This window comes from Meles meles, chromosome 2 (genome assembly GCF_922984935.1).
Source record: "Meles meles chromosome 2, mMelMel3.1 paternal haplotype, whole genome shotgun sequence".
NCBI classification, from domain to species: domain Eukaryota; kingdom Metazoa; phylum Chordata; class Mammalia; order Carnivora; family Mustelidae; genus Meles; species Meles meles.
In genome coordinates this window covers 145,751,835-145,776,139 of record NC_060067.1, presented here as the reverse complement: position 1 = coordinate 145,776,139, position 24,305 = coordinate 145,751,835, and the positions used below count along the sequence as shown (strand labels likewise).

General features: G+C 35.4%; 1 pseudogene; it reads left to right on the top strand.

Moving 5' to 3' along the window:
• The first annotated feature begins 965 nt into the window (after nt 1-965).
• Nucleotides 966-1,065, top strand: LOC123937790 (annotated as a pseudogene).
• The last annotated feature ends 23,240 nt before the right edge of the window (nt 1,066-24,305 follow it).

Below are 24,305 nucleotides of genomic sequence, written 5' to 3'. Positions count from 1 at the left end.
CATGTGTTAATAACTTAAGTAATCACCATTTTAGATTTATAAATACTGTTTGAGAGGGCAAAAAGAGGCAGACTCTAGATTATTTAAAATTATTTTTGCACAGACAACCAAGCTGAGAATGGTAGACTTTGGGTAGAAATATTGGGGAAAGAGATGAAGGGAGTTTGAATAAGTTTGGGGATTACATTTGCTTTAATCTAGCTTTAATATATTAAGTTCAAATTCCATACTGAGTTGGGGAAAGAATAGTTGTAATATTAAAAAAAAAAAAGTGGTTTTGCCACTGTTAAGCCAGACTCTAGAACAAGTATGGGCAATAGCAAAATCCTTGATCTGGAAATTGGCCTCAAATTGGTTTCTTCTTCATGAATCCTGTTCTCTTACAGCATACATTTTGAGATTACAAGCAGGTCTCAGTCACTTATGTAAGTGCTGATGACGGAATCAAAATTGTGCCTATTGATTGTCAAATCTATGATATTGACTTCAGAGTCAATATTAGTAGGAAAAAAATGGAAAGAAAGTTACTAGGCAAAGAGAACTATACTAATCTTCCTCAAGGAAAATGTGAGCCTACTCGTCATGCAAGTAAGTAGCATCTTACAAATACTTATGTAAAAAGGTATTTGAGGTTCTTTGAGTGTGTGTACATGTGTGTGCATGCACATACATGTATTTTTGCAAACAATATAGATTGATGGACAGACAGAAACATATAAAATGCTTTAAATTTATTAATATATGGCAGGATTATTTATGCTAAGCAATTAGGCACAAATTGATTTTTTAAGAATCTAAAAATGCCTTAGTGACTTATCACACACCCTTGTGCTTCCCTTCTTAGGATCTGAAAGAAAGTTAGTGAGGTCCTTATCTGAGTCTTTTTTCCATGTGAAAGCACACCCATCTCAGAACCCAGGGACTGTATTTTAGAATATATGTCTTAAAATCTTATAGGATACTGATTGCTTCAACAGCACATACTCTAAAATTGAAATGGTACAGAGTTCAGCATGGCCCCTGCACAAAGGTGACAAGCCAATTCATGAAGTGTTCCATATTTTGGAGTGAAATAGATAAATGGGATTAAGAATACACATCATGGGGGCATCTGGGTAGCTAAGTTGGTTGGATGCCTGCCTTTGGCTTTGGTCATGATCCCAGAGTCCTGGGATTGAACCCCGTGTTGGGTTTCCTGCTCAGCCTGGAGTTTGCTTCTCCTTCTGCCCCTCCTCCAGCTCATGCGTTTTCTCTCTCTCCTTGCCAAATAAATGAATAAAAATCTTAAAAAAATATGCTTATCATGATGAGCACAGGGTAATGCATGCAACTGCTGAATCATACTGTACCTGAAAGTAATATGACATTATGTGCTAATTATACTTCAATTTAAAAAAATCTGATGGACAAGTTCTCCCTGTTTATTCTTCCTTTTTAAGGTTGTAGTTATTTGTGGGCTTCCATTTTTCAAATAACTTTTTAAGTAACTTCCCTGAGATCTCAAATATCTAAATCGTTCTTAATTGGTTCTACACTAAATTTATGGAAGAATAGTTATAGTACCATTATCCATATAACATCAAGAACTTTTATTCATGACCATGGAATGTTTCTCTGTTGGTCTTTTATTAGAGCATTAATCCTCCCCAAAGAGAAAATGAGGTATGTGTAGTAAATGGGAAGATTTAGCAAGGCCTGTTTATTAGGATTCTTCTTGGGGTATTTGGCTTCAGGAGAAGGATGCTCCTTTTCTCTGGCCATAGGGAGGGCACATCCCACATGAGAATTTTATGATATGTTTCAGTAGAGAAGGGTCAGGGGAAGATCAGAGTGACCTTTCTGCTTTTGCCATTTTCTTAAACTCCTTCAGCTTAAAATATTCAATATGCCAAAGTGCCATATTTGGGGTTAGCATGTCCTGAACTCTATCAAGTACAAAGGGAAAACCTCAAATATTAACCAAATATAAGCCTCACGAATGCTATAGGTCAGCTTTAAAGGATTTTCAAAATGAAGAGCTATGTAATATTCCTACAAAAAATTTATATTTTCTGGTTCAAATCCAATGATTTTTTTAAAAATAGATCTTTTACTTAGAATTGCACTAGTAGAAAATTGAGGAGAAAAAAATCTATTGGTAATGAGCAAAAAATTATTAATATAATTTAATTGAATGGGAAAGCGACTATTTCTAAGGAAAACAAAGCAATCTATTTCAGACTGATCACAAAGAATAAACCCCAATATGCTTCACACTTAATTCTTTAGGATCTAAGTTCTGATTTAAGATTCTCATAGAAACATTATTTGATGAGAGAGAGAGAGAGAAGAGCGAGAGACTTTCCTTTTCACTATCATCCTTCCTATCCACTTTCCCAAACATTACATGATAGCTGAGTATATAATTCTACTTAATCATTTTTATGAGAATTAAGTTGCCAAATTTTTCATCAAACGTCAACTAAATGTTGGAAAAATACAGACTTCATGGCACATTTAATTTAATGTTCTACCAAAAATAAGATTATGTAAAGACTGAATTTATACATGCAAGGCAAATGGAGGAAATGGGGATATTTTTTTCTGATAGTCTGTGCTGATGTCAAATTTAACCTTGGGATACCTGGAATGAAGCATCTTCTGATGGAAAGTACAGAAATTAGCTCTAATTTTTTCACTTCACTTAGAGTAAATAATGCCTATTTCACTTCAAGCAAAAAAATGGTTTTATGATGAAGAAAGAAAAATTACAGAAAAAAAAAGCTAAACATTAACACCTTAGGAGTTGAGGAACCTATTAATTTTCATTTTGAAGAAGGGCTTGATGGAAATCACTTACAAATTTGGATCACAATCTGTGCTGAGTAACATAGACTACTCTTATGTGTGGTTCTGATCTGGGATAACCTAACAGTTTAACCATGGCTAAGAGATCTCTTTTGTTCAATAGCGTTTTGTTAACCAGCTGTCTTTTTTGAGGTAGAAAACTGAATTTGTTAATATAAATAACAGACCGGGAGGATATGAACAGTCAAAACAGTGTAAAAGGCCTCAATCTAATTTTTATCTTCCTGTCATCCTGGGTGGGTTTCCTGAAAGACAATAATGAAGAGTGCAGAGGGAAAATTCTTACAGGAGTTTTTACTCTTAAAATTTATAGTAAATTGTTTTTTGACAGCTAGCTTAGGGCTTTGCCCCTCCTCTTCTAAGGAATCATGCAAAGAATGTGTGAGCCTAGGAGACTAAGGCAGTATTTTTCTTAAACTGATAATGAACACAAAGCCAAAACTGAAACCCAAGGTCACAGATAATGGAAAATACACCATAGGCATTTTCATTGCCTTTATGTTTTTAATGATGTCTTCATTGTCTCTTATTGGATTTTTGTTTTGTTTTCTTTTTACAGTCGCTTATGTTTCCTGCTCTTTGCCATTTGCTTTCAGGCTGGCACTAGTATGTCCATAAAATATCTTAATGGCCCCCCACAGGGCTTCTGTAGTGAAGGGTCTGCTAATGTTTCCATTATGACCCTGGTCTCAGAGATCTTTATATCACAGTCATCCTAATTTGCATTAGACCATGGGGAACATGTCACATAGGTCAGTTTTGGGAGCAATATTTTTTGGTACACTTGGAAAAAATTATAGTATAAATTCCTCAGCAGTTGTGTAGCTCTGGAGCACTGAATCTAGTTACAGTAGCATTTGCTGGGGTTTTAGTTGAGTAACTTCCATAAAAGTTAATTGAAATTATCTGAATGAAGCCTCAGGTGATGCTTTGAAAATAGAGACTAACCTTGTAATTGCTTTGTTCTCCTTTCACCTTCTTCTCTTGCCTGAAATAGTAGTGCTATAGCTGATTGAACAAGGATATCATCTTATAGATGAAGGTGGAATGACATAATAATTAAAAACAAATTGTACCTTAGTTTAATAAAGACTACCAATATAAATACAAAACAAAGCAGTCGTTTTGAAATGGCAGAGTGACCTAGGGTAGTGATAATAGAAAGTTGCAAATGCCCATGGCATAGAGCCCCTGGGAACAGACATGCTGTCCTTGTATGGGGTGTCACACTTGATGTGAGATCAAAGGGAATTAGAAACTACTTTGCAAAATGTTTGTGATCTATTTTTTTCATTATAAAATGTGATGATTATTTAAAGAATTTTATTTAAATCCTGAATAAAAAGTCAAGAAATGAATAAAAAAATATAAGGAAAGATTCCACCCGAATATATAGGTTTAAAATTTTTAGACATGTAGCATTTTATTTATTCTTTGAATCTTTACAATAATCTTTTGAATCATGGTAAAGATTCCCATTTTCAAAATAAGTAAACAAATGATTGACTGGCAGCATGGATTTTGTAGATAAACCTGGATTTAAATCCTGCCCTACCATTTACTAAGTGAAGGTTTGGAGCAAGTTTATCAGTTTCATCAGTTATGAAATTGCACATGGGGAATGGTACTATTGTAAGGGGCCAATGAGATTTATACATAGCTTCACGCCATCCCAGCACAAAGAAGACATTGAGACTGTTCCTTCCTCAACTTTGTTTCTTTGAGAATATAGGGGTTTACTTAACATCATAGATGGTTAATAGCAGAAATAAAATTAAATATGAGATTTGTCTTTGGCCTGAATTTGTTAAACTCTATACTTTGCTCCTCACAATTAAAGATAATTCACCAAATATTCTCACATAATTTTACTTTACTTTACTCATTTTCTAATCAAATTAGAAGGGTTGTATTTGTCAAAGCATGATATAGAACAAAGTATTATGTAAATAACAGAACAATATATGATCTCATGGAAGAAAATTTCTTTCTTTCCAAATGAATCTGGAAAAAAAAAAAACAAGGAAAATGAGAAAAATCTGTACTGTCCACCAGAAGTCATGAAACAAAACGTGAAGAATCTACCACAAGGTCTCACAGAAAACCAAAACACAGAATGTGAAAATTGAAGGAGATAAATTTGACCTATATAGATAATAACACATTGTGACCTTTCATTCTTGATATCTAAATCACTCTCTAGTGAGTTAGTTATTTTACAGAGTATCACACAGGGTGTGTTCTGAGACAATGCTCAAATTACAGTATAATTATACGTCTCCACAATTGCCTGGAATATCTTCTGTTTAGGTTTGCTGTCCTAGTGTAATTATTAATAGGTCACTTTTACTCTCAAGAAGTGTCCATATCTGGATGATAAATTATATGGTCACCTTTCAGTTAAGACACAAGTCCCTGCTGTGAGGCTAGATAGCATTCTATCATAATTCTTTTTTTTTTCCATTTTATTTATTTTTTCAGCATAACAGTATTCATTCTTTTTGCACAACACCCAGTGCTCCATGCAAAACGTGCCCTCCCCATTACCCACACCTGTTCCCCCAACCTCCCACCCCTGACCCTTCAAAACCCTCAGGTTGCCCCAACCTCCCACCCCTGACCCTTCAAAACCCTCAGGTTGTTTTTCAGAGTCCATAGTCTCTTATGGTTCGCCTCCCCTCCCCAATGTCCATAGCCCCCTCCCCCTCTCCCAATCCCACTTCCCCCCAGCAACCCCCAGTTTGTTTTGTGAGATTAAGAGTCATTTATGGTTTGTCTCCCTCCCAATCCCATCTTGTTTCATAATTCTTAACCTAATACCAGGCACAAAATCACTTTGGCTACCTACATTCATTACTCCTTATCACAATCCAGCCCCCAGAGATTAGGGTTCTTTGTAAAACAGAGTGTGAAACTGGGAATGACAATCAGATTGGGACCTAAGTGTGAATGTTTGTAGGAACAGAAGAAAGGAAGCCACAGTGGGATACATACACTAAATTGAAATTAAAGCATTAATATTTTTAAACCGTTTCTAGTGAGGAAAGATGAATATTGGGTAGCAGCCAGACTGAGAGTCCAGATGCTGGAAGTCAATCTCTAGTATAGGACCCCGTTCCATACTCAAAGCCCAAGGTTTGGAGTGCATATTCAATTGTTGATAAATTGTCACTATTGTTGACACCCACGTTATTTAGTCCTATAGAACATTTTGATTGCTTATACACATATATATGTGTGTGTGTGTGTGTATACACACATATATATATTTGTGAAAATTTATCATGTTATCCTAGTTCACTATGATAAGTTGTTTGTCTTAGTTTCCTGTTGGAGTGTAGAGATTAACTCCTTACACCAGTTAAATTACTGGGTTCAACCATATGAAATTGTTGTTTTTTAATCCTTTGACTTAAAAGCAGAATTCTATCTGGTTTAATCTAATATAATCTTGTTAATATAGAAAAGTGATGGAGAGTTTAATTTAACATGATAAATGATCCTGAAGCAAGACAGAGAGGGACAGAGAGAGAGAGAGAAGGGGGGGGGATAGGGAAAAGTTACTAACAATGCTTATTGAACAATTATTTCCACATGTTCTATGGAACTGTGCTAGGTACCTGGGACTTAAAATAGGCATTCTCTCTTCTGTCATGGCACAGGCTATTGGGGACATAAATTAAGAGTTAATTATATACTTTATCCATTCACCTTAGTTGGACATCTGAGCTCTTTCCATAGTTTGGCTATTGTGGACATTGCTGCTATAAACATGGGTGTGTGGGGTATTATGCTAAGTGAAATAAGTCAGTCAGAGAAAGACAATTATAATAGGGTCTCACACCCAGAATTTAAGAAACAAAACAGAGGATCATAAGGAAAGGGTGAGAATCAGGGAGGGAAAAAAACCATAAGAGACTCTTAACTACAGGAAACAAACTGAGGGTTGCTGGAAAAGGGTGGGTGGAGAAAAGGGGTATCTGGGTGATGGGTGTTAAAAAGAGCTGGTATGTGATGAGCACTGTGTGTCTCATGCAGCAGAAGAATAACTGAACTTTACATCTAAAACTAATGATACTCTATATGTTAACTAATTGGATTTAAATAAAATAAGTTAAAACACACAAAAAAAGAGTTCATTATCTAGATACCTGTCTTGTGTTCAAAGACAAATTCTGATAGAACAGCTTCTCTCCCTCCTTTTGTTTTATATTTTCCTCTTTTCCTTTCTAGGTTTTCTTCCATTCCAGAATATTTTTACGTTAATTTGCAACCATTTTCCCTCCTCAGTCTGAAAGCCTAAATTCCTATTGCTTTAAAACATCTACTTCACTATGGCTTTTCTTAGTTCCTTGTTTTGAGATCTGTGCCTCCTTCTCCCAAAGCACCACAGCGTAAGTCCCTTGAAGACAGGGAATTCATCTTAATTAACATGCACTGTACTTATTATATTCCTGGCCTTTGATGTTGCTCAACAAATTCTCAATAAAGCAAATAATGTCCAGTGTAAATTGATGCAATATCTAGGCTATTGAGCCTCAACAAGTATGAACATATTGATAATAAAGGTATAACCATTGCTATTCACTACCCAGAAATTAAATGTAGTCACTGGATATTATGTTTTGAGATCAATTAAAATAATTTGCTTTTCTCTTATACAGGTAGCCTTAGGCTCTGTTTCCCCTCTGTCTCTTTTTTAATGTGAACATTAATGGGAAATATTTTTTATTAGCAAAATGAAAATAAAATAGTTTTGCAATTTGACTCAGTGTTTGCTGCTTTTTATGCAATCACATGATAAAAATTTTTACTAAATGATTAAATTTAATCAAGATAAAAATTTTTACGAAGTGATATGAAACATGATGACAATTTTCTGTGAAAAGCTACAGAAGCTTTTAACTATCTATTTTTCTCTTCACCTCTTTTCCTGAAAGGAGACCTTGAATCTCGAACCTGAATCACTCTTACTTATCCTAAGATGTCAATGGAAGATGGGGACTACCAAGCCGAAAGGTCACCAAGAGACTTGCTAATGTACAATTTTTCTTGCTTCCTGCATTTCACATTTTTTATAACATTGAATCCACTTGAATAACGTAATAGGAAATACATAGCAATTTACTCCTTAAAACAAATGGGAATCCACCTATATGTATATTGTGGGAAGGAATTGTGTACACATACACACACAATACATATTTTGTTTTAGTTTGAGAAAATACATACGAAAATATTAATATATTCAGTTGAAACTTTGTGCTGTATATAATACACACTATATTTTTATATTATATATGTCATATATATAGCATATATATATGTGTGTTATACTTTATTTAAGCAACTTATTATTTAAACTGGTCCTACTAATAAATGTATGTATTACCTTCTAAATACACTATTCCTGGCAATATTTTATATAAGCATTAAGTAGTAATTTTTAATAAGTTTATGTGTTTTATAGAGAATTTTTTTCCAAAAGAATCATCATAATGGTCTCCAAAACCTAAGGAAACCAAAATCTAGAAGTATGAGTTTAGGAATGAAAGGGTTAGGGATTTGCCCTTAACAGAGGACTGTCCCTGGTTCTGCTGGTAGATGGGCTGTGCTAGAGACTTGAAAGCTAATGTGTGCTGTCAGGTAAAGGTCACAATGACTCAGGGTTTTACTCTGTTCTTTGCTGGTATTTGGGTGAAAGGTATCAAACAGATTCACAAAATAATCACTTTGTTGTCTAAGAATAACAAACCGTGTTCTAGTAATAAATTCTATTTTGGCAACTGGGGACCATATTCTAAACAGTTTTGGTTTTTTAATTCAATTTATTTAACCTAAAAACAAAACAAAAAGCAATATACCCATTTCTCCACCTGTTAACTCCCTGCCTCTGGCAAACACCAATCTGTTCCTGTATCATTGAGTTTTCTGGAAGAAATTTTTTTAATTAATTAATCAATTAATTAATTAATTGACAGAGAGAGACATGTTGAGAGAGGGAACACAAACAGAGAGAGTGAGAGAGGGAGAAGTAAGCTTCCCACTGAGCAGGAAGTCTGATGCGGGGTTTGATTCCAATACCCAGGATCACGACCTGAGCAGAAGGCAGAGGCTTAATGACTGAGCTACCCAGGCGCCCCATTTGGGAGAAATTTTATGTAAAATTTTATATAAAATATATAAAATTTCACCTGACTTATTTCATTTAGCATAATGCTCGCGAGTTCATCCGTGTTGCTGCAAATGAAAGATTTTATTATCTTTTATGGCTGAGTGATATTCCATTGTGTATCTATACCACATCTTCTTTATCCAGTCATTCACCACTGGACACTTAAGATGCTTCCCTATCTTGGCTACTGTGAATAATGCTGCAATGAACATATGGGTGCATATGGTTTTGAGTTCGTGTTTTCATTTCCTTAGGATAAGTTTGCAGAGTGGAATTGCTGGATTGTATGGCAGCTGTATTTTTAATTTTTTGAGGAAACTCCATTCTGTTTCCCATAGTGGACTCACCAGTTTACGTTCCCACTGGCAGAATGCAAAGCTTCCTTTTCTCCACATCCTCACCAATAGTTTATTTTTTTGTCTTTTTGATAATAGCCTTTCTAGTAAGAGTGAGGTGAGCATGAGATATCTTTCCATTTATTTGTGTCTTCTTTAATTTCTTTCACATTAGTGTCACCTTAATTTCTTTCACAAACTTGTAGTTTTCAATATATAGATTTTTCTCTTCCTTGATTAAATTTATTCCTAGGTATTTTGTTCCTTTTAATGAAATGTACATAGTATTGTTTTTTAATTTCTCTTTCTTAACAATTCATTATTAATGCATAGAAATGCAACAGATTTGGGGCATCTGGGTGGCTCAGTCAGTTAAGTGTCTCTTGGTTCCAGCTCAGGTCATGATCTCGTGGGTCATGAAATCAAGGCCCGCAAGAGGTTCCCACTTAGCGGGGAGTCTGCTTGAAGTTTCTCCCCCTCTGCTCCTCCCCTCATTTGCACTTGTATGTGTGTGCATGCATGCACACTTTATCTCTCAAATAAATAAATAAAGCTTTAAAAAAAGAAATTCAACAAATTTCTGTGTGTTTTGCATCCTGCATCTTTGCTGAATTCATTTATGAGTTCATTTATTAATTTACAGTTTTTTATGAAGAATTTATGACTTTCTATAGATGATATAATGACATTTGCAAAAGTGACAGTTCTACTTCTTTCTAATTTGGATGACTTTTATTTATTTTTCTTACCTAATTGCTTGGAGCTAGGACTTGCAATATTTTGTTGAGTAAATGAGGAGATAGTGAGCATCCTTGTCTTGTTCCTGGTCTTATCAGAAAATATCTCAGTTTTTCCCTGTTGAGTATGATGTTAGCTCTCAGCTTGCCATATATAACATTTATTATATTGAGGTATCTTCTCTTTGTATCTGCTTTGTGAGAGTTTCTAGCATAAATGGATATTGAATTTTGTCAAATGTTTTTTCTGCATCTGTTGAGTTGATTAAATAATTTTTTTCCTTTCATTTTGTTAACATGATGTAGCACACTAACTGATTTGTGGATATTGAACCCTCCTTTCATCTCTGGTATAAATACCACATGATCATGACATATGATCCTTTAAATATATTGTTAATTTTAGTTTCTTAACATTTTGTTGAGGAATTTTGCATCTATGTTCATCAGAGATAATAACCTGTAATTTTCTTTTCTTGTGGTATCGTTATCTGGCTTTCAAATCAGGATAATGCTGGCCTCATAAAATGAGTTTAGAAGAGTTTCCTCCTGGGGCACCTTGGTGGCTCAGTCAGTTAAGCATCTGCCTTCAGCTCAAGTCATGATCCCTGGATCATGGGATCAAGTCCTGCATCAGGCTCCCTATGCCAAGAGGACTCTCGTTCTCCTTTTCCCTCTACCCCTCCCCCCTGCTTGTTCTCTCTCTCTCTCAAATAAATAAATAAAATCTACCAAAAAAATGGAGTTTCCTCCTACTTTATTTTCTTTGAAGAGTTTGAGAAGGATTGATACTAATTCTTTTTTGAATTTTTGGTAGAATTCATGAGTGAAGCCATCTGGTCCAGGACTTTTGTTTGTTGGTAAATTTCTGATTATTGATTCATTCTCCTTACTAGTAATCTGTCTGTTCAGATTTTCTATTTCATCATTCAATCTTGGTATATTTTATGTTTCTAGGAATTTACCAGTTTCTTCTAGGTTGTCCAGTTTGTGAGCTTATAATCATTCATTGTCGTTTCTTATGATCCACTGTATTTCTGTGGTATCACTTGTGACATCTCCTCTTTCATTTCTGATTTTATTTATTTGAGTCCTCTCTCTTTTTTTCTTGATGGGTCTAGCTAAAGATTTGTCAAACATTCTGTTTTCCTTTTCAAAGAATGAGCTTTTAGCTTCATTGATATTTGCTATTGTCTTTCTAGTCTCTGTCTCATATGTCTGTTCTAATCTTTATTATTTCCTTCTTTCTACTAACTTTGGCCTTCGTTTTTTCTAATTTTTACTTCCTTGAGGGGTAAAATCAGGTTTATTCGAGATTTTTCCTGTTTTGTGAGGTTAACATTTATCACTATGAACTTCCCTCTTAAAACTGCTTTTGCTGTGTCCCATAAAATGTGTCATATTCCATTTCCATTTTCATTTGTCTCAAGGTATTCCTTTATTTCTCATTTGATTTCCTCTTTGATTCATTGGTTATTCAGTAGCATATTGATTAATCACTGAATATTAGTGAATTTTTCAGTTTTCTTTGTGTAATTAATCTATAGTTTCATACCATTGTCATCAGAAAAGATATTTGATATGATTTCAATTCTCTTAGATTTATTAAGATTTGTTTTGTGGCCTAACATATGATCTATCTTGGAAAATGTTCTATGTGTACTTGAGAATAACACATAGTCTGTTGTTTATGGATGGAATATTCTATAAATATCATCTAAGCCCATCTGGTATAATGTGTCATCTAAAGCTGCTGTTGCTTTGTAACTTTCTGTCTGGATGATATATCCAGATATAAGTTGGGTATTAAGATCCTTGAATATTATTGTATTATTGTCTGTTTCTCCCTTTAAATCTGTTAATATTTTATTTATATATTTAAGTGCTCCTATGTTGGCACATAAATATTTATAAATGTTGTATCTTATCCTTGGATTTACCACTTTTTCAATAGGCAATGCTCTTCTTTGTCTCTCATTACTGTCTTGATTTTGAAGTTTATTTTTTCTGACATAAGTATAGTTACTCCAGCTTTGTTTCAGATTTCATTTGCACGGAATATCTTTTTCCATCCCTTCCCTTTCTATGTATGTCCTTACCCTAAAGTGAGTCTTTTGTAAGCAGCGTATAGATTGGTTGTGCTATTTTTATCCACTCACTCTATGTCTTTCGATTAGAGAATTTAGTCCATTTAAATTTATAGTAATTATTGTTTTTTATGTGCCTGTTTCCATTTTGTTAATTGTTTCCTGACTGTTTTTGTAGATTCTCTTTCTTCCTTTCTTCTTTTACTACTCTCTTCCTTTGTGGTTTGATACCTTTTTTAGTGGTATGCTATATTTCTTTATCTTTTGTGTACTTCCTATAGGTTTTGATTTTGTGGTTACCATGAGACTTGTATATAAAAACATAAGTTTATTTTAAATTGATAACAACTTAAATTTGATCCCATTGTAAAACTCAACATTATTACTTTCCTCCCCTCTTATGTTTTATGTTTTTATGTCACTTTTTACATCCTTTTATTTTATATATCCCTTAACTAATTATTGTAGTTTAATTTTTTACTTTTGTCTTTTACCTTTTATTATAGCTTAATAAATTATTAATCTACTGTCTTTAATATATATTTTTACTTTTGTATATTTTCTTGTTACTAAATGGTGCCTTTTCTTTTCAGCTTAAAGAAATACCTTTATAATTTTTCATAATGTCACTTTGGTGGAGCTGAACTCCTTTAGCTTTTGCTTATCTGGAAAACTCTCCTTCACGTCTGAATGATAACTTTGCTGGGTAGAGTATTCTTGATTGGATGTTTTTATTTTTTCAGCATTTTCAATATATCATGCCACTCTTTTCTGTCCTGTAAAGTCTCTGAGGAAAAAAATGTTGATAGTCTTATGGAGGTTTCCTTATACATAACAAATTGTTTTGCTCTCGTTGCTTTTAATAGTCTCTCCTTATCTCTAACCTTTGAACTTTTCATTATAGTGTGTCCTGGTATAAGTCTTTTTGGGTTCCTCTTATTTGGAACTCTGGGCTTCCTGGATTTGCATACCTGTCTTAGCCATTATTTCTTCAAATGGGATTTCTGCCCCTTCTTCTCTCTCTTCTTCTGAGAGCCCTATCTAGCAAGTGTTGGTCTGTTTGATGTTGTCCCACATGTCCCTTAAATATCGTTACTTTTTTCATTCTTTTTTCTTCTTGTTGCTCTGATTGGATGTGTTCCACTGCCTTGTCTTTGAGTTAACTGAGTCTTTCTTCTGCTTTATCTAGTCTGCTGTTGAATCCCTCTAGTGTATTTTTCAGTTCAGTTATCGTATTCTTCAGCTCTCTGACTTGTATTAGGTAATTTCTTATATTTTCCATGTCTTTTTTGAAGTTTTCACTTTGTTCTACTGTTTTTCTCCCCAGTTTCATGAGCATTTTTATGACTATTACTTTGAACATTTTGTCTAATAGATTACTTATCTCAATCTCATTAAGGATTTTTCCTGAGGTTTTATTTTGTTCTTTTGTTTGAAACATATTCTTCTGTTCCTTTATTTTGCTTAGCTTTTTGTGTTGGTTTCTATACAATAGCTGGTTGGTTTCTATACAGTAGCCATTCTCCCTGTCTTAAAGGCATTGTCTTATAAGGGAGGTGAAACTTGTGGTTAATTCCTTCTTCAGTTCTTGGTTTTTCTCTTAAAGCTTTTGCTTGTCCAAGCAGGTCATTATGTTATTAATAGCTCCCTGTAGTTGAGGATGTGTCAAGACCCATTAATGTGCCAAAGGGGAGGATCTGACCACCTAGATTCAGGTTGACTGGTAACCAGAGCCTCACATATCAGCTTTTAAATGGATGCAAATATATACTATCCTGTGAGACCACAAACATAAGCCCCACTAGCCACCAGAACTAGGTGATCTGGAGTTGTCCCTGGGTGGCAGTCACAGAAATCAGAGCTCCACATGAGTGTATAAGCTCTTCTTTGGGTGATACCAGCACACTGGAGTAAGGCAGAGAGAGAGCATTAAGATGGCATCCACAGCCTACATGCCTTAAGAGCAGCTCCAGCGGCAGTAGATGTGTGCCAAACCTGAAATTTGCCACTTGGGCCAAATCCCCTGACAAGCAAAGAGGCCTCCTTCACAGAACAACTGCGGATCATGCTTCAGTCCTCAGTGCTATGCCTTGGAATTGACAGCTTGCCAAGAACTCTCTCTCCAATTGCCACAGTTCTGTGGGACCCAGGAATGTAACCCCCTCCCTGGCCACCAGAGCTGGCAATCAAGAGATATTTCCTGGGCAGCAGCTACAAAAACTGGGGAGCCCAACATAAAAACCAAGGCACCAGATGTGTGTAAAGTTTCCCTTCAGGAGACACTGATGTTTTTGAGTATGGCTGAGGGTGAGTGCAAAGATAATGCCTTCCCTCCATGGTCTCTGGAAAAGATTATAGTCAGTTCCAAGGTGTGTGTTTAATTAGGAGTTTGCCCTTGAGGCCACAGTCATGACTAGCTAATAGGCTAATTCACAGAAACACTGGACTATTGGGTTTATTGCCTAGGGTGGTAACTCTCTTTGTTGGTTACAGTCCTATTGAACTCACAAATGTAAGCCCTACCAGCCACCAGAGCCAGGTGACCTAGAGATGTCTTCTTAGAGCAATTGCAAAACTCAGGGTGCCAGACAGGGCAATGACTATTAAATTCTCATGTGACTAGGAATACAAGTTCTCCTGGCCTTCTGAGGCAGGTGATCAATCAATTATGGCAGTGGCAAGAATTGGGGCACCAGACACACATAAAAGCTACCTTCCAAGAGATACTGGTACTCTGGAGTACAGCAAAGGGATAAACAGTTCTATATTTAGAGCACCACACAGTGCAGTTTTAAAGGTGTTTCTCTACTCCTATACTATGATCTCACAGGGGTCAGCAGTACATATGCATGTCTCATCCATTTTGTGTCTCTCAGCACAAGGCTGGTATTTTGCCCATTGTACATTATCAATAATTTTTTGTGAGCTTAATTTAACTCAGTGTGGAAAACAAGTCTATCTTAATTTCCATTATAATCTTAAATTAGCTTTCCATTTCCCCGAAGGAAAGAAAGATTATAAATGAAGTGAAATAAGAGTAATGTGGGAGGAAATAAGATAATCAGGTTTGCAATTATTTCACTCTGACCTAATATTTACTGAGAGTATATAAATGTTCCAGGCAATTCTGTAAGCAGGTTGGTACTCTTTTTTTATTCCATTTGACAGATGAGGAAACTGAGGCACAGAAAGATCAAGAAATTTGCCTAAACTCACAATGCTAATAAATGGCAGGGCCAGGATTTGATCCATGTTATGTAATTATAGAGTCTGTACTCTTAACTAGACAGCTAGTTTCTTCCAGAATAGTATAATATCAAACTAAACTATAAAAGTCACCAAGAGAAAGGAGAAAGTTCTTTAAAAATTCTCACAAATTTCACAAATTTGTATAATACAAAAAAAGTAAAGAATTCCTCAGTAGGTAGTGATTATAATACATATATAATTTATAATTTATTAAATTTATATATATGTGTGTGTGTGTATATATTTATATATAAAATGTAGTGTCGGGGCGCCTGGGTAGCTCCGTGGATTGGGCTGCTGCCTTCGGCTCGGGTAGTGATCCCACGGTCCTGGGATCGAGCCCCGAGTCGGGCTCGCTGCTCAGCGGGGAGCCTGCTTCCGCCTGCCTCTCTGCCTACTTGTGATCTCTCTCTCTCTGTCAAATAAGTAAATAAAATCTTTAAAAAAAAAAATGTAGTGTCTTATTTCTTTTTTTTTAAGATTTTATTTATTTATTTGACAGACAGAGATCACAAGTAGGCAGAGAGGCAGGCAGAGAGAGAGAGAGAGGAGGAGGAAGCAGGCTCCCTGCTAAGCAGAAAGCCCGATGCGGGACCCGATCCCAGGGATCATGACCTGAGCTGAAGGCAGAGGCTTTAATCCACTGAGCCATTCAGGCACCTTAGTGTCCTATTTCTATGCTGTTCCTCAAGTTTGAGGAGCACAGGTCAATCTACAATCACATTCCAAACACGAAGGGTTTAAGGCTATCTATTAGGTTTATCCCTTCCCACTGGCATGGGAAACTCAGGATCTGCTTGGCTTCTGCGAGTTTAAGTAAAATGAGTGCCGGCTGGAAAACATTGCTCTGTTACTCAACTACTCTCAACTTTTTTTGTCTACCTTGTTAACAAAGATACTTGTGAAAACTGAAAAGTAATCAGGAAAAAATACAACTGGGCTACCTTGGTGGAGGATTCTGTCTTTTTCATTAGCTCTCTCCCATATTCAGGCACAGCTAGGAGAGCTAAGATGTTCACTCTCCATACTAATATTCCAGGATATCTAAGAAAAAAAAAAAAGTGGTAATCAATGCTATGAATTGATTGCATATTAGAGGTCAAATGAAAAAAAATAGGGGGAGGAATGAGAAATTAGGACACATGAATCCGATGGCAGAAGTAGAATTTTCCTATCATACTTTATATAATTTCTATATACTGAATGCCTGCTTTTATATTTGCTCTTTTTTACTTCTAAACATACATTGAAAGATTTGGCTCAATTTATTTCTTTCAGAGCTCAATCCTCTGGAGGTTTTAGAAGTATATATTCTCCTGTTATTACGGTTCTAAGATCCCAGAATTTTGTCTACAGAATTGAATTGAGTAAGCCACTTACCACTCCACACTTGTAGCCTGTCCAAGTCAGTCTAAGCACTCTTTTGTGACTGCCCCTTCAACACCACAAAATCCCTTTGTCAGCAGATTTTATCTTCCAAATGCACATGCCCTTTTCTGGGTCATTGATGTATAAAGTGAACAAACTCCGTCCTAATATTTGGCACTGTAGCAATCTATTAGTTAGTCCTGACCAGTTACTATTCTTAATTACCTTCAATCTTAGCTATTCAAGCTAATTTTCTTCTCTCATTCAAATATCTCATCCCCTTATACCATAATTGCTCACCTTATGAACCAGTTTTCCTGTTTTCTATTATATTTTAAAATATCTTAAACAGGGTGCCTGGGTGGCTCAGTGGGTTAAGCCTCTGTCTTCAGCTCAGGTCATGATCTCAGGGTCCTGGAATGGGCTCTCTGCTCAGCGGGGAGCCTGCTTCCCCCACACTCTGCCTGCCTCTCTGCCTACTTGTGATTTCTCTGTGTGTGTCAAATGAATAAATAAAATCTTTTTTTTTAAATGTCTTAAACTGTGGGGAAAGTATATATTCATTGTTCCTATTCTGTCTACATACAGGCTTCATACCCTCTTGTTCAAGAAAATTTTATCAGTTTTATAATGCATGACCTCTTTTATGAATCAACAGTATCTCTCCAATTTGATACACTAACTTTTGTATATACACTTTTTAAGTTTTTATTTAAATTCTACTTAGTTAATATACAGCATAATATTAGTTTCAGTTGTACAATATAGTGACTCAATATATCCATACATATATGAACCTGTGTTCTTTACAAGTGCACTCCTTAATACCAACAACTTTTTAACCCATCCCTCACCACCAGCCCTCTGATAGCCACTGGTGTGTACTCTGCAGTTAAGAGTCTGTTTCTGGGTTTGCCTCACTCTCTTCTTTTTTTTTCCCTTTGCTCATTTGTTGTGTTTCTTAAATTCCACATATAAGTGAAATCATATGGTATTTGTCTTTCTCTGACTGATTTATTCCCTTACTTAGCATATTACTCTCTAGCTCCATTCATGTCATTGCAAATGGCAAGATTTCATTCTTTTTGTGGATGAATAATATTCCTTGTATGCATATTCTTTATTTATTCATCAATGAATGGACACATGAGCTTTTTCAATAATTTCCATAATTTAGCTATCATGGATTATGCTGTTATAAACATCTAATTTTTGCATATACTCTTATTGTCTCCACTCTCTAGTTTTCCCTTCAGGAGAAGAAATATACTAACTTGTAGACTTTACTAGATCTGATTTGCTATACACAGTCTTTATAATTTAAAACTTCAGCATATATGTTAAGTATTTTCAATATTTTTTATTTCATACTAAAATACATTTTATAGGTCAGAGAAAAACATGATGGAAGCAGAAGGCAGAAGAGAGATTTAAAGAAGCCATGCTGTTGGCTTTTAAAAAAAATAAAATGAAATACATTTTAAATAAAGATTTTATTTATTTATTTGAAAGAGAGACAGAGCCAGCATAAGCAGGAGGAGCTGCAGGCAGAGGGAGAAGCAGGCTCCCCACTGAGCAGGGAACCCCATGCTGGGCTCAGTCTCAGACCTTGGGATCACAACCTGAGTCAAAGGCAGACGGTTAACCAACAGAGCCACCCAGACATCCCTGAAATACATTTTATATATTACTGATAATTGCCTGAATTGAACGACAATTTGGGAAGTTAAACTGCTTTCTAGGAATCAAAGCTCATGGACTATTTAAATATTTTTTGTCAGTGAGCCAGTTTCAAAGGTGATTCTATCATGTGGTAACTGCAAATTGTTTGAATAACTAAGAAACACTGGCTAAATGTTAAACAGTGTAAGTTTAACGCATTAACTTTAAGAGATTGCACTTTACTGACTAAGCCAAACCTAGAAATCTGGTAAAAAATATCTTGATTTAGAAACACTTTTTAGGTCTGAATGGAGCATACTGCTATCTGTTGGTGACTCTCTTGAATTGCAGGATTCACTCTAATGGTAAATTGATCTCTTGAGTATGGATATAACCATGTCACAAAACCTATTTTTGACCATCTTAATTACTATTAATGGAAACTCTGTAAAAATTGACCATATGTGTTTTTAAGATATGCTGTCATCATCACATAGCACAGTTAATTTCAGGGAAATTTAATCCTATCGAATTTTATCAACTCTAATTATAAGGAGATAACAAACTTCAGTCATTGATTGACAACCATTATATTTAATTTTAGGTCACATCCAACTCATGTCTACTTCTGGAAATATTTAAGAGTATACTAAAGGAGGAGAGGAGATTTTTATTCTGACTGTTTTTTTTTTAAACTAAAATAACCCATTTACAGTGCAGAATTGTATTTTAGAACTATAGGATTAGTCCCTCAGAAAGCCTGAAACCTAGGACTGCTAGGGATAACCTACTTGGGAAACCTAACTACAGTTAGTCATTTCATAGTAAGTCCTAGAAACATTCCTACAGTGCTACCAGTTGCTTACATCTCATGGAAAGACAGGCCCACAGACACATTTTCCAGCATGGGTAAAAGGATCTAGGAGTACATTTAAGTTAAAAGTCCAGGATGCATCTCGAAGGACTTAATCAAGAAGTGTCATTAACATGTAGACTTACATGGATATTGATCATGTTATCAATATCAATGATATGATTTATGTCCCTTGCATTGTAGTGCTAACTTCAATGCAGTTAAGTTTTTCTACCTTTATGGATGGTGAATTATATTCTATTATCTATTTCCATTAACTTCTGTCAGTTCCATCACTATCTCCTTTGTGACAAACTTGCAAATAGGTCTCTTATTTTTAGACAAACAAGGGTATGGGGGCATGGATGTCTTTAACATCATCACAAAACTGAAATCATCAGTGGCCAGTGATGATGGTTAGCCATTTGGTCTGCTATGCTTAGGAAGATATCTTAACCTGACGTTTCCTCCACAGTACACTTATTCTTAAACCCTATCCCTACTAAAGCTGGACATTTAGTACACATACTACATGGTTAAATCAGACTCTATCTTAACTTGACATATATAATCTTTTTCCTCCCATGGCTGTAAAAATCTCTAACTGCTGAATAATTCATTTGTTCTTGGAACCAGCCATTTTTCATCACCATACTTTATTAATTTACCACCCAAACCCTTCCTCCTCTGTTAGACACTGTCCCTAACACAGCAACTCAAAATACCTCAACAATGTACACTTAACAATGTATGATTTGTTTTTAACATAAATGGTAACTTGTTGTTACATGAATTTGTATATATTTGATGATAAAGAGTTTAATATTGGGGTGCCTGGGTGGCTCAGTGGGTTAAGCGTCTGCCTTCAGCTCAGGTCATGATTCCATGGTCCTGGAATTGAACCGTGCATCGGGCTTCCTGCTCAGCAGGGAGCCTGCTTCTCTCTCTCCCTCTGCCTGCTGTTCTGCTTACTTGTGCTCTCTCTCTGTCAAATAAATAAGTAAAATCTTAAAAAAAAAGAGTTTAATATTTTCATGTGTAAATTTTGTGCCAAATGCAACAAAGTTCTAGATTACAGTTCATATAGGTTTCCTATTTTGTTTTTATGTGGTAAAGTTGGAATAAGCGTTATATCAAATTAAATCATTTTCTTTCTTTTTTCCTAGTATACTTCATATTATAATTTCTCCTGTTACTGATTTATAATGAGAATTTAGTTATCAGAAAAAAATTTAATATGTTTGATCTCACTAATAATAAAGAAATTAAAATTAAAATTATATATTTTGAGCTATGAAACTAACAAAGATTAAAAGCAAAATATTAATATCTGTTATTGGAAAGTACACGGTGAAAGAGATACTCTCATTTGCTGAAGGCAGTTATTTAAGTTAGTGCAAATTTGTGGACCTAACAATGTTTATAATACCCTTAAAAATGTTTATGCCGTGGACATATCCATTAGTGTTCTAGGAAATCATTTTTTAAAGTATGAAAAACCTATATAGAGATTTACATATAAATTCACTACAATGAAATTTTATATCATTTTATATCATTTATATCATTATACAATTATAATAGTTACACTTAGAAAAATTCAAGGTTTCTAAAGAATAAAAGTGATTAAGTTATGGTAGACACTTTTGATGGAATATTATACAGGCACAGCACTCAGATACATACAGATAGTTATTGATAGAGATATATAAGTAGAAATTTACAGATAGAAATATAAAACACTGGGGTGCCTTGGTGGCCCAGTGGGTTAAAGTCTCTGCCTTTGGCTCAGGTCAGGATCCCAGGGTCCTGGGATTGAGCCCTGCATCGCATTGGGCTCGCTGCTCAGCAGGGAGCCTGCTTCCTCCTCTCTCTCTGCCTGCTTCTCTGCCTATTTGTGATCTCTGTCTGTCAAATAAATAAAATCTTAAAAAAAAAAAAAAACGCCCAAGTTTGGTTTTAGAAGTGAAGTTGGTCAAAGAACGCTGGAGTGGTAGACTATTTGACTCCTAGAATATACATAAGAGACTATGGACTCTGAAAAACAACCTGAGGGTTTTGAAGGGTCAGGGGTGGGAGGTTGGGGGAACAGGTGGTGGGTAATGGGGAGGGCACGTTTTGCATGGAGCACTGGGTGTTGTGCAAAAAGAATGAATAGTTACGCTGAAAAAATAAATAAAATGGAAAAAAAAAAGTAAAAAAAAAAAAAAGAATATACATAAACTAGCCCTAAAATTACTCAGAAATACTTGGACAAGAGATTAGAATAAGGTTCAACTTATTGTTACTTAAATTAAAGGAGATTAATTCCAAACTGAATTTGGAATTCCAAACTTAAATTCCAAAATGATTGTATAAATTAAGTATAACCTCATTTGGGTCATATTTTATTTTTTGCCAATTGCTATGCAGTTCTAGCCACACAATTTTTAAAATAGATATCCCTTCTGCTTTATTTGTGTATTTTACTTTGTCTTATAAAATCCTTGTGAGCTAAATTTATTTTCATTTCTTCCTTTCTTTTCTATGACCCTAATTTATTTTTTCCTTTTTTTATTTTTTTAAGTTAATCCTAATACAGTTGTCATGCAGTATTACATACGTTTCAGGTGTACAATATAATGATTCAACAATTTCATACATCATTCAATGCTCATTATAATGATTTTAATTTCTTTTTATTAGTACCACTGCTTTAAATTATGTGTTCTGAATTTTTTTTAGCATTGTATTAGTTTCCTGTGGCTGCTGTAAAAGTTTCATAGACTTGATGACTTAAAACAACAGAAATTTATTTTCATGATTCTAAAGCTAAAAGTTTGAAACTTATGTGTGAGTAGGACCATGATCTCTCAGAAGGCTCCAGGGGATGATCTTTCCATACTTCTCCCTAGTGTGTAGTGGCTGGGGACAATCCTTGGTGTTTCTTGGCTTGTGGAAGCATAACTCAAGGTCCACCTCCCTCTTAACATAGTGTTCTCCCCATCTGTGTCTGTCTGTGTCCAAATTCTTCTTTTTATAAGGTTATCAGTCATACTGGATTGACGACCCACTATAATCCATGATGACCTCATGTTAACTTGATTATACCTACAAAGATCTTATTTCCAAATATGGTCACATTCTTAGGTTCTGGATACACATAAAATTTTAGGCAATAGTTTTCAATTCAATACAAGTATATTCTAATATAATTCTTTGTAATATTGCCCTTTGTGCTACACAGACCTATGGAATCAAATGTATATTACCACAGGACTTAAGATTTTTAGTTATGATTTCATTTACTTATTTATTTGAGAGAGAGAGAGAGAGGATGAGCAGGAGGAGGGTCAGTGGGACAAGAGGCAGAGAATCCCAAGCAGAATCCACATTAAGGGTGGAACCTAACATGGGGCTTACTCTCACAACCCCTGACCTGAGCATGATCTGAGCAGAAAGGGTCTGATGTTTAACCAACTGAGCCACCAGGCATCCCAAGATTAAAAAACAAAAAGCAAGCAAACAAACAAAAAACCCCTTTGTCTCTTTCGTTAATTAAGCAAAAACTTACTAATGAATATAGGCTATGTTTCAGGCACTGTTTTAGACACAAAGATACAACAAATGAAGTGCCTGACCTTATGTGGCTTATATTCTAGTGTGGAGGTATGGGGTACAGACAATAATTGAGTGAATATTTGGATACTCTCATACTCAGATATTCAGAGGAAAATAAACGTAAGATGAAGGGAGAGAGATTCACTGGCAGCAATATCACTGGGGAGATGACATTTGAGCAGAGCTTTGAAGGATAAAAAGTATCCAGTCATGTGAATTTCCAGGCAAAGATATTTTAGTGTGAAGTCATGGTCATACAAAGACCATAACTTATGACACATCCATGGCATATTCAACAAATTTCAAAGAGGTAAGTTTATGTGGAATGTAGTGAAAGGGAAATGCATGCAGGTCATGAGACCCGGCAGGGATACAGGGATCAGGTTTTGCCATGCCTTTTAGACTATGTAAGAGATCAGTTTTTATTCTAAAGGTAGGAAACCACTGGAGGGTTATAAGCATGGAAAAAGTAAGATCTGATTTATGATTCCAAAAATATTATTCTGCAAGTAATGTTTACAACAATTCTCCATGATTCGTGGAGAGTTAACACTCACCCTGTTTAAGTCAAGATAGTCTAGGCTTTGTTGAATGAACAGGTATAAGCTCTGACATTTCAGTGGTGTAATACAATAAAGATTTATTTCTCCCTTACATAAAGTCCTATAGGTCAGGAATCTCTCTTCCATCCTGTAGCTGCATGATTTAGAATACTTACTCCCCAAGGATGCCAAGGCAAGCAAAGAAAGAAGACGAGAGTATCATGTAAGATACTTCTTCGGCCAGACCTAGAAGTGGCTTATATCACATCTGCCCACATCCTGCAGACCTAGGTTCAATTACATGGTACAAAATTCCTAACAAGGGAAGCTAGGAGATTTTGTCTTCTTGTGTATCTAAGAATAGGAAACAAATGTTCCTACCAAACACCTTTAGCCAAGATAACTCTGACTTACTGCTTTTTAGAAGCATCAAAACCTGATAAATATTCTATCCTCTTCTTCAGGAATAGTAAAGCAACAACTTCAGGTCTTTCCAGGGTCTTGGCATCAACTAGCAGCCAGGAACTTCATTAACTTACAGAGTTCCAAGCCCCCACAGACCTTCTGTGATCTGTGATCTGGGGTCTTCACACAGTGATAATTATTTCCTTGTCATTCTGCATTACTTTCTGCTTACTACACCAAACTGGAATAGCCCAAGTCAAAGAAGCTTCTCCAGGATCAGAATGACTTACATTCTGCACAACTCAGAACCCAAAGGACGAGGCCCTCGGTATGGAATAAATAAACTACAAGCAGCTGAATCTACCTTTTTTAAGGGAAAGGACTGGCATAGTGAGAAGCACTAAGAGGAGTCACCTCCCTAATTCTCCTTTCGTCAGCAAAATTG